Here is a 10,000-nt window from a genome sequence, read left to right on the forward strand (position 1 = left end):
TGGGAGGGTCGAGTGGGAAAGCGTCGAGAAGTCGCACTTAACCCGCGAGATCGGCTGAAATATGCGCCTGGATGTCTGGACTTAGGTTTTGAAAGCAAAAAAATTCCTCCAGGGAGGCGGGGTCGAGTGGGAAATTGTCGAGAAGTCGCACTTAACCCGGCTGAGATCGGCTGAAATATGCGCCTGGATGTCTGGACTTAGGTTTTGAAAGCAAAAAAAAAATTTCCTCCAGGGTGGGGGGTCGAGTGGGAAAGCGTCGAGAAGTCGCAGTCGCACTAACCCGGCTGAGATCGGCTGAAATATGCGCCTGGATGTTTGGACTTAGGTTTTGAACGAAAAAAAATTTCCTCCAGGGAGGCCGGGGTCGAGTGGGAAAGCGTCCGAGAAGTCGCACTTAACCCGGCGAGATCGGCTGAAATATGCGCCTGGATGTCTGGACTTAGGTTTTGAAAGCAAAAAAATTTCCTCCAGGGGGGGCGAAGTCGAGTGGGAAAGCGTCGGGAAGTCGCGCATAACCGGACTCGATCGGTGGATGGCGCCTGGATGTTTGGACTTAGGTTTTGAGCGAAAAAAAAATTTCCCAGGAGGCGGGTCAGTGGGAGCGCGAAGGGAGAAGTCGCACTTCGGACCCGGCTGAGATCGGCTGAAATATGCGCCTGGATGTTTGGACTTAGGTTTTGAAGCAAAAAAATTTCCTCCAGGGTGGGAAGTCGAGTGGGAAAGCGTCCGAGTCGCGCTTAACCCGGCCGAGATCGGCTGGATGAAGCGCCTGGATGTCTGGACTTAGGTTTTGAAAGCAAAAAAATTTCCTCCAGGGAGGCGGGTCGAGTGGGAAAGCGTCGAGAAGTCGCACTTAACCCGGCTGAGATCGGCTGAAATATGCGCCTGGATGTTTGGACTTAGGTTTTGAGCGAAAAAATTTCCTCCAGGGAGGCGGGGTCGAGTGGGAAAGCGTCGAAGTCGCACTTAACCCGGCTGAGATCGGCTGAAATATGCGCCTGGATGTTTGGACTTAGGTTTTGAGCGAAATTTCCTCCAGGAGGGCGAGTCGAGTGGGAAAGCGTCGAGAAGTCGCACTTAACCCGGCCGAGATCGGCTGAAATATGCGCCTGGATGTTTGGACTTAGGTTTTGAGCGAAAAAATTTCCTCCAGGAGGCGGGTCGAGTGGGAAAGCGTCGAAGTCGCACTTAACCGGCCGAGATCGGCTGAAATATGCGCCTGGATGTTTGGACTTAGGTTTTGAGCGAAAAAAATTTCCTCCAGGAGGCGGGTCGAGTGGGAAAGCGTCGAGTCGCACTTAACCCGGCTGAGATCGGCTGAAATATGCGCCTGGATGTTTGGACTTAGGTTTTGAGCGAAAAAATTTCCTCCAGGAGGCGGGGTCGAGTGGGAAAGCGTCGAGAAGTCGCACTTAACCCGGCTGAGATCGGCTGAAATATGCGCCTGGATGATTTTCGTTTGAAAATTGCACTAAGTCAACCGGGAAAGGTCCGACTTCCATACCCTCCGAGGCTCGAGTCAGGCCGACCGAGAGGCCTCTTCGGGCACGATTCAAATTTCACGCGACCCGGAGGTGGCGTTTACCAGGAGCAACTTTTACATCAACTTTAATTTTTTTTTTTTTTTTTTTTTTTTTTTTCTCTAAAAACTCTGAAATTCGTGCCCCTGCGCGTCGCTGCTGCTTGAGGCGAGTCTGTGAGCGCAGGCCTTTGTGAAAACATTCATCAGGGCCTTTAATAAATAAAATCATACCCAAATCTGTGTTATTGTGTGGGGTTAGTCTGTGGCGCAGGCCTTATGGAAAACATTCATCGAGGGCCTTTATTAAATAAAATCATGCCCAATAAAGAGTTAATGGGTGGGTTAGTCTGTGGCGCAGGCCTTATAGAAAAACATTTTCCAGGGCCTTTATTAAATAAAATCACGCCCAATAAAGAGTTACTGTGTCGGGTTAGTCTGTGAGGCAGGCCTTAAAGAAAACTGTCATCAGGGCCTTTATTAAATAAAATCATGCCCATAAGAGTGTTATTATAGAGAGGTTAGTCTGTGGCGCAGGCCTTAAAGAAAACATTTATCAGGGCCTTTATTAAATAAAATCATGCCCAATAAAGCGTTACTGTGTCGGGTTAGTCTGTGGCGCAGGCCTTATAGAAAACATTTTTCCAGGGCCTTTATTAAATAAAATCATGCCCAATAAAGCGTTACTGTGTCGGGTTAGTCTGTGGCGCAGGCCTTATAGAAAACATTTTCCAGGGCCTTTATTAAGTAAAATCATGCCCAACAAAAGAGTTACTGTGTCGGGTTAGTCTGTGAGCGCAGGCCTTAGAAAACTGTCATCAGGGCCTTTATTAAATAAAATCATGCCCATAAGAGTGTTATTATTATAGCAGAGGTTAGTCAGTGAGCGCAGTGCTTATAGAAAACATTTTCCAGGGCCTTTATTAAATAAAATCACGCCCAATAAAGCGTTACTGTGTCGGGTTAGTCTGTGGCGCAGGCCTTATAGAAAAACATTTTCCAGGGCCTTTATTAAATAAAATCACGCCCAATAAAGAGTTACTGTGTCGGGTTAGTCTGTGAGGTAGGCCTTAAAGAAAACTGTCATCAGGGCCTTAATTAAATAAAATCATGCCCATAAGAGTGTTATTATAGCAGAGGGTTAGTCAGTGGCGCAGGCCTTATAGAAAACATTCATCGAGGGCCTTTATTAAATAAAATCATGCCCAATAAAGAGTTACTGTGTCGGGGGTCAGTCTGTGGCGCAGGCCTTATAGAAAACATTTTCCAGGGCCTTTATTAAATAAAATCACGCCCAATAAAGAGTTACTGTGTCGGGTTAGTCTGTGGCGCAGGCCTTATAGAAAAACATTCATCGAGGGCCTTTATTAAATAAAATCACGCCCAATAAAGCGTTACTGTGTCGGGTTAGTCTGTGGCGCAGGCCTTATAGAAAAACATTTTCCAGGGCCTTTATTAAATAAAATCACGCCCAATAAAGAGTTACTGTGTCGGGTTAGTCTGTGAGGTAGGCCTTAAAGAAAACTGTCATCAGGGCCTTAATTAAATAAAATCATGCCCATAAGAGTGTTATTTGTGCAGGGTTAGTCAGTGGCGCAGGCCTTATAGAAAACATTCATCGAGGGCCTTTATTAAATAAAATCATGCCCAATAAAGAGTTACTGTGTGGGGTCAGTCTGTGGCGCAGGCCTTATAGAAAACATTTTCCAGGGCCTTTATTAAATAAAATCACGCCCAATAAAGAGTTACTGTGTCGGGTTAGTCTGTGAGGCAGGCCTTATACAAAACATTCATCGAGGGCCTTTATTAAATAAAATCATGCCCAATGAAGAGTTACTGTGTCGGGGTTAGTCTGTGGCGCAGGCCTTATAGAAAACATTCATCAGGGCCTTTATTAAATACAATCATGCCCAATAAAGCGTTAATGTGTCGGGTTAGTCTGTGGCGCAGGCCTTAAAGAAAACTGTCATCAGGGCCTTTATTAAATAAAATCATGCCCAATGAAAGCGTTACTGTGTCGGGTTAGTCTGTGGCGCAGGCCTTATAGAAACCATTTTTCCAGGGCCTTTATTAAATAAAATCATGCCCAATAAAGCGTTACTGTGTCGGGTTAGTCTGTGGCGCAGGCCTTATAGAAAACATTTTCCAGGGCCTTTATTAAGTAAAATCATGCCCAACAAAGAGTTACTGTGTCGGGTTAGTCTGTGGCGCAGGCCTTATAGAAAACATTGTTCCAGGGCCTTTATTAAATAAAATCATGCCCAATGAAGCGTTACTGTGTCGGGTTAGTCTGTGGCGCAGGCCTTATAGAAAACATTTTTCCAGGGCCTTTATTAAATAAAATCATGCCCAATAAAGCGTTACTGTGTCGGGTTAGTCTGTGGCGCAGGCCTTATAGAAAACATTTTCCAGGGCCTTTATTAAGTAAAATCATGCCCAACAAAGAGTTACTGTGTCGGGTTAGTCTGTGGCGCAGGCCTTATAGAAAACATTGTTCCAGGGCCTTTATTAAATAAAATCATGCCCAATGAAGCGTTACTGTGTCGGGTTAGTCTGTGGCGCAGGCCTTATAGAAAACATTCAATCAGGGCCTTTATTAAATAAAAACATGCCCAAATAAGTGCTATTGTGATGGGGTTAGTCTGTGACCCCAGGCCCTGTGTAAAACTGTCACCCAGGGCCTTTATAGAGTAAAATCATGCCCAATAAGGTTAGGGTTAGGGTTAGGGTTAGGGTTAGGGTTAGGGTTAGGGTTAGGGCTAGGGTTAGGGTTAGGGTTAGGGTTTGGGTTAGGGTTAGGGTTAGGGCTAGGGTTAGGGTTAGGGTTAGGGTTAGGGCTAGGGTTAGGGTTAGGGTTAGGGTTAGGGTTAGGGTTAGGGTTAGGGTTAGGGTTAGGGTTAGGGTTAGGGTTAGGGTTAGGGCTAGGGTTAGGGTTAGGGTTAGGGTTAGGGGTTAGGGTTAGTCTGTGGGCTTGGGCCTTATAGAAAACATTCATCAGGGCCTTTATTAAATAAAATCATGCCCAAATAAGTGTTATTGTGATGGGGTTAGTCTGTGAGCGCAGGCCTTATAGAAAACATTCATCCAGGGTCTCTATTAAATAAAATCATGCCCAATAAGGTGTTACTGTGTAGGGTTAGTCTGTGAGCGCAGGCCCTTTGTAAAACATTCATCCAGGGCCTTTATTAAATAATATCATGCCCAAATAAGTGTTATTGTGATGGGGTTAGTCTGTGAGCGCAGGCCTTATAGAAAACATTCATCCAGGGCCTTTATTAAATAAAATCATGCCCAAATAAGTGTTATTGTGATAGGGTTAGTCTGTGAGCGCAGGCCTTATAGAAAACATTCATCCAGGGCCTTTATAGAATAAAATCATGCCCAAATAAGTGTTATTGTGATGGGGTTAGTCTGTGAGTGCAGGCCTTATAGAAAACATTCCTCCAGGGCCTTTATTAAATAAAATCATGCCCAATAAGGCGCTACTGTGTCGGGTTAGTCTGTGGCGCAGGCCTTTGTAGAAAACATTCATCAGGGCCTTTTTAAATAAAATCATGCCCAAATAAGTGTTATTGTGATGGGGTTAGTCTGTGAGCGCAGGCCTTATAGAAAACATTCATCCAGGGCCTTTATAGAATAAAATCATGCCCACATAAGTGTTATTGTGATGGGGTTAGTCTGTGAGCGCAGGCCTTATAGAAAACATTCATCCAGGGCCTTTATAGAAAAAAATTATGCCCAATAAGGTGTTAGTGTGTAGGGTTAGTCTGTGGCGCAGGCCCTTTGTAAAACATTCATCCAGGGCGAGAATGAAATAAAGCGATGCCCATTAAAGTGTTACTGCGTTGGGGTTAATGTGTGAGCCCAGGCCCTTTGGAAAATTGAAATCCAGACACGGGGTTCGTAAATGTGTGTGTCGAGAAGTCGCTCTTAACCCGGCCTTGATCGGCTATAGCAGCGCCTGGATGTCTGGGCGTAGGTTTTGAGCAGCAAAAAATCCTCCAGGGTGGAGGGTCGAGTGGGAAAGCGTCCGAGAAGTCGCACTTAACCCGGCGAGATCGGCTGAAATATGCGCCTGGATGTTTGGACTTAGGTTTTGAAAGCAAAAAAATCCTCCAGGGTGGCGGGGTCGAGTGGGAAAGCGTCCGGGAAGTCGCACTTAACCCGCCGAGATCGTCTGAAATATGCGCCTGGATGTCTGGACTTAGGTTTTGAGCGCAAAAAAAATACCTCCAGGGTGGAGGGTCGAGTGGGAAAGCGTCCGAGAAGTCGCATAACCCGGCCGAGATCGGCTGAAATATGCGCCTGGATGTCTGGACTTAGGTTTTGAAAGCAAAAAAATCCTCCAGGGTGGCGAAGTCGAGTGGGAAAGCGTCCGGGAAGTCGCACTTAACCCGGCCGAGATCGTCTGAAATATGCGCCTGGATGTTTGGACTTAGGTTTTGAAAGCAAAAAAATCCTCCAGGGTGGCGAAGTCGAGTGGGAAAGCGTCCGGGAAGTCGCACTTAACCCCGGCCGAGATCGTCTGAAATATGCGCCTGGATGTCTGGACTTAGGTTTTGAGCGGCAAAAAATACCTCCAGGGTGGAGGGTCGAGTGGGAAAGCGTCCGAGAAGTCGCATAACCCGGCGAGATCGGCTGAAATATGCGCCTGGATGTTTGGACTTAGGTTTTGAAAGCAAAAAAATCCTCCAGGGTGGCGAAGTCGAGTGGGAAAGCGTCCGGGAAGTCGCACTTAACCCGGCCGAGATCGTCTGAAATATGCGCCTGGATGTTTGGACTTAGGTTTTGAAAGCAAAAAAATTTCCTCCAGGGTGGCGGGGGTCGAGTGGGAAAGCGTCCGGGAAGTCGCACTTAACCGGCGAGATCGTCTGAAATATGCGCCTGGATGTTTGGACTTAGGTTTTGAAAGCAAAAAATTTCCTCCAGGGTGGCGAAGTCGAGTGGGAAAGCGTCGGGAAGTCGCACTTAACCGGCCGAGATCGTCTGAAATATGCGCCTGGATGTTTGGACTTAGGTTTTGAGCGAAAAAATTTCCTCCAGGAGACCGGGGTCGAGTGGGAAAGCGTCGAGAAGTCGCACTTAACCCGGCCGAGATCGGCTGGATGAAGCGCCTGGATGTCTGGACTTAGGTTTTGAAAGCAAAAAAATTTCCTCCAGGGCGGCGAAGTCGAGTGGGAAAGCGTCGGGAAGGCGCATAACCGGACTCGATCGGTCGGATGAAGCGCCTGGATGTTTGGACTTAGGTTTTGAAGCAAAAAAAATTTCCTCCAGGGCGGCGAAGTCGAGTGGGAAAGCGTCGGGAAGGCGCGCTAACCGGACTCGTCGGTCGGATGAAGCGCCTGGATGTTTGGACTTAGGTTTTGAGCATAAAAAAATTTCCTCCAGGGCGGCGAAGTCGAGTGGGAAAGCGTCCGGGAAGGCGCGCTTAACCGGACTCGATCGGTCGGATGAAGCGCCTGGATGTTTGGACTTAGGTTTTGAGCGAAAAAAATTTCCTCCAGGGCGGCGAAGTCGAGTGGGAAAGCGTCCGGGAAGCGCGCATAACCGGACTCGTCGGTCGGATGAAGCGCCTGGATGTTTGGACTTAGGTTTTGAGCAAAAAAAAAAAAAATTTCCTCCAGGGGGGCGAAGTCGAGTGGGAAAGCGTCGGGAAGGCGCACTTAACCGGACTCGTCGGTCGGATGAAGCGCCTGGATGTTTGGACTTAGGTTTTGAGCGAAAAAAATTTCCTCCAGGGCCGGCGAAGTCGAGTGGGAAAGCGTCGGGAAGCGCGCATAACCGGACTCGATCGGTCGGATGAAGCGCCTGGATGTTTGGACTTAGGTTTTGAGCGAAAAAAATTTCCTCCAGGGCGGCGAAGTCGAGTGGGAAAGCGTCGGGAAGGCGCGCTTAACCGGACTCGATCGGTCGGATGAAGCGCCTGGATGTTTGGACTTAGGTTTTGAGCGAAAAAAATTTCCTCCAGGGCGGCGAAGTCGAGTGGGAAAGCGTCGGGAAGGCGCGCTTAACCGGACTCGATCGGTCGGATGAAGCGCCTGGATGATTTTCGTTTCGAAAATTGCACTAAGTCAACCGGGGAAAGGTCCGACTTCCATACCCTCCGAGGCTCGAGTCAGGCCGACCGAGGCCTCCTCCGGGCATGATTCAAATTTTCCGCGACCCTGGAGGTGGCGTTTACAGGAACAACTTTTACATGGGTACGATTTGGTGAGCAGCGTGTTTTGTGGACTTAGTCTCTGGCGAAAAAAAGTCGAAAAAGCGACTAAGTCCATATCGACTTAGGTTTTGAGCGCAATCTTTCTGAAGCTCGGGCGAGGAGCTATCGAGCGCTTCACCTGAAACACGGACACAGGCGCCGAGAGAGGGCGTTCGGCGGCGGGCGTCCCCTCGGCCCAGCGTGATCGATTGAGCGCAGCGCGCGCCTAGCCTAGGACCCCACCGGCCAGCCCGCTGTCGCTATGGTCGGGAGTGCCTGGCAGGAGCACGGCGTGCAATGGGTTTACGTTTGGGCTTTGACAGCACGCGCGCGCCGGGCAATTTGGGCGTTCGTTACGAGCAGGCCCCCTCAGCCGAGGAAGCGCGCGAACCCGCCGGAGGAGGCCTAGGCGGCGGTCAGAGCGCGAGAGTCCGTCACGGCGGGCGTGGAGGAGCAAGCGGCAGCGTCCGGCGCGCGCGGCGGGTACCCCGTCCCGTGAAACACACTTTTCCGGCGTCGGCGCGATCCCAGCGGCCACCCACCCCAGCAGCGACCCCGCCGGAAGGTTCGAGCAGCGTCGCCCTATGGCGGCGGTCTTAGCCGAGGTCAAGCGGGGTCTGCCCAGGCCCCTCCTCAGGCGGACTGAGACCGTGTGTAAGCAAAAAAGCGCGCAGCGTCGGTTAGTCCCTCGACCCACAGGGGTTACCTGGTTGATCCTGCCAGTAACATATGCTTGTCTCAAAGATTAAGCCATGCAGGTCTAAGTGCACGGCGGTACAGTGAAACTGCGAATGGCTCATTAAATCAGTTATGGTCCCTTTGATCGCTCCACCGGTACTTGGATAACTGTGGCAATTCCAGAGCTAATACATGCAAGCAGCGCCGACCGGGCGACCGCCCTCCTCGCGGGGCGGGAGGCTGAAGGCAGCGATGCATTTATCAGATCAAAACCCATCCGGGCCCCGGCGATCCGTCCTCGGACCGGTACCTTTGGTGACTCTAGATAACCTCGGGCGATCGCGCTCGCCCTTCGCGGCGGCGGCGATTCATTCAGTGTCTGCCTATCAACTTCGATGGTACATCAGGCGCCTACCATGGTGACCACGGGTGACGGGAATCAGGGTTCGATTCGGAGAGGAGCCTGAGAAAGCGGCTACCACATCCAAGGAAGGCAGCAGCGCGCAAATTACCCATTTCGACTCGGAGAGGTAGTAGCGAAAAATAACAATACAGGTCTCTTTGAGGCCCTGTAATTGGAATAGCGTATCTTAAACACATGGCGAGGACCCATTGGAGGCAAGTCTGGTGCCAGCAGCGCGGTAATTCCAGCTCAATAGCGTATATTAAAGTTGCTGCAGTTAAAAAGCTCGTAGTTGGATCTCGGGATCTGGCTGGCGGTCCGCCGAGAGGCGAGCCACCGCCCGTCCCAGGTCCCTGCCTCGGCGCCCCGGATGCCCTTGGCTGGGTGTCGGTCCGAGGGGCCAAAGCGTTTACTTTGAAAAAATTAGAGTGTTCAAAGCAGGCGGCGTCGCCGCTGAATACGCAGCTAGGAATAATGGAATAGGACTCCGGTTCTATTTTGTGGGTTTCTGGAACCCGGAGCCATGATTAGAGAGGGCGGCGGGGCATTCGTATTGCGCGCTAGAGGTGAAATTCTTGGACCGGCGCAAGGCGGCCAGCGAAAGCATTTGCCAAGAATGTTTTCATTAATCAGAAACGAAAGTCGGAGGTTGAAGGCGATCAGATACCGTCGTAGTTCCGACCGTAAGCGATGCCGACCAGCGATCGGCGGCGTTATTCCCATGACCCGCCGGGCGGCGTGCGGAAACCACGAGTCTTTGGGTTCGGGGAGTATGGTTGCAAAGCTGAAACTTAAAGGAATTGTGGAAGGCACCACCAGGAGTGGAGCCTGCGGCTTAATTTGACTCAACACGGGAAACCTCACCCGGCCCGGACACGGAAAGGATTGACAGATTGATAGCTCTTTCTCGATTCTGTGGGTGGTGGTGCATGGCCGTTCTTAGTTGGTGGAAGCGATTTGTCTGGTTCATTCCGATAGCGAGCGAGACTCGGCTTGCTAAATAGTGCGCGGCCACTTGGGTCGGCGTCAAAAACTTCTTAGAGGGACAAGTGGCGTTCAGCCACGCGAGATGGAGCAATAACAGGTCTGTGATGCCCTTAGATGTCGGGGCTGCGCGCGGCGCCACAATGGGCGGATCAGCGTGTGTCTACCCTGCGCCCGAGAGCGCGGGTGCTCCGCTGAACCCGCTCGTGATCGGGAC

The sequence above is a fragment of the Puntigrus tetrazona genome, unplaced genomic scaffold (assembly GCF_018831695.1).
Source record: "Puntigrus tetrazona isolate hp1 unplaced genomic scaffold, ASM1883169v1 S000000003, whole genome shotgun sequence".
NCBI classification, from domain to species: Eukaryota; Metazoa; Chordata; class Actinopteri; order Cypriniformes; family Cyprinidae; genus Puntigrus; species Puntigrus tetrazona.